Source organism: Pleurodeles waltl, chromosome 4_2 (assembly GCF_031143425.1).
Source record: "Pleurodeles waltl isolate 20211129_DDA chromosome 4_2, aPleWal1.hap1.20221129, whole genome shotgun sequence".
NCBI lineage: Eukaryota > Metazoa > Chordata > Amphibia > Caudata > Salamandridae > Pleurodeles > Pleurodeles waltl.
The window spans coordinates 1,016,135,226-1,016,136,805 of NC_090443.1; the positions used below are offsets into that span (position 1 = coordinate 1,016,135,226).

General features: G+C 44.2%; 2 non-coding genes across 2 annotated transcripts; one reads left to right on the top strand and one right to left on the bottom strand.

The window, feature by feature from the left end:
* Positions 1-599: 599 nt before the first annotated feature.
* Positions 600-671, bottom strand: TRNAA-CGC (transfer RNA alanine (anticodon CGC)). Its single transcript has one exon. It is a non-coding gene; the product is annotated as a tRNA-Ala (tRNA).
* Positions 672-1,059: 388 nt separating this feature from the next.
* Positions 1,060-1,132, top strand: TRNAV-AAC (transfer RNA valine (anticodon AAC)). The gene has a single exon. It is a non-coding gene; the product is annotated as a tRNA-Val (tRNA).
* The last annotated feature ends 448 nt before the right edge of the window (positions 1,133-1,580 follow it).

The window sequence follows — 1,580 nt, forward strand, 5'->3', positions numbered from 1 at the left end:
GAAGTAGAGAGAATTTAAACAATTACTGGCTTTACATTAGATGATTTCTTTAATATTTGTAATAAACTGGAAGTGTTCACCTATCGGATGAGGTTATTCGTTTTTATAACAGAAAGCTTATCACACTTCCTGGCAGTCTGGTTCAAGAACCAGTCTGAGAACCAAAAAGGTGAAAGGAAATTCCCTTAGCGGTGCCGCTCATTGAAGAGACACTAACAGTTTTCTTTACTGAGTCCAGTATCACTAACAAACATTGTAGAAAGCTGTGCGCCTGAAGACGCCTGAACAAGGCCCAAGCGGGGGGTAGGGAGATGTGCACTGTGGCTCCTTGGTGAGCCATGATACCTCAGGGAGTCAGGCTTCTAGGCGCTGCCTTTTAGTAGATGCAAAAATACATGGCTTACCCAGTATTCTCAGATCGCCACCTCCCTGGAGCACAAGTTAGGAAGGAGGTAGAGATGGACCAGTGGTGTAAATGGGATTAATCTGTTTAGTTTGCTGGAATGTCTTGTTTTGACCCTGCAAAATTTTCCAGCACTATCCCAAAATGAAAACTAGTACAACATAATGGAATAGTAGTGAGCATGTAAAATGTTATATGGAGATGCCGGGGATTGAACCCGGGGCCTCATACATGCGAAGCATGCGCTCTACCACTGAGCTACATCCCCAGGTGGTGGTGGGGGCTCAAGTGTACCTACATAGCGCTACACAGCAATCGCCGATGCCATTGTCTCGGTTATGATATTAGTACTATGAAGGACAGAGAAAGTAAAGGAGAAAGCGATTCAGCTACGAAGTCACTCAACATTTGTTGCCAAAACTAGTCAGAAAAGTTACCTTCACTCTATAAAATATAGGATGTGCTGCAATGTCTTCCTGTTAAACAGCAGCGATTGCGGGGACATTAATATCAGGCATGTTCTTGAAGCAGCAGGACGCGGGAAAAACAAAAAGCACAGGGATAGCCTAATACACAAATAATACACTTAACAAAAGGCACCCACATGGCCCTGCTACGATCTCGAGATGGATGAAAAATGCAGGGGATACATGTGGGTTTCCGTAGTGTAGTGGTTATCACGTTCGCCTAACACGCGAAAGGTCCCCGGTTCGAGACCGGGCGGAAACAACTTTTGCTTTTTACTTCTAACACTCCTATTTTGTAAGAGGCTCATGTGATTGTATTTCTGTCTGGGTATTTTACAGAACCTCCTGCTTCAGCAATAAAACGGCCACCTGACGCCTCCATGTTTAGGGGGTCAGCTCCCACATTTGCACACATTGCAGGCCCTGCGGAGACAGCACGTGCTCGGCGCCTGCACTGCCCTGTATTTTATTTATTTAATGCGTTTTTATATAGCGCGGACTTTACCCGAAGGTGTCAGAGGCTTCACAATAGGCAAAGTAAAGATACAAGAGGAGAAGAATTACAAGTGAGCCTGTTACAAAACAAACGTTACATTACATGAGGCAATAGTGATAATTGTGCAAGTATCAGGAGCAAAAATACACGAGGTAGCAAACGATACGTTACGAAAGGAAAAAGTGACGTGTGCAGGATACAAGAGCAAATAAAG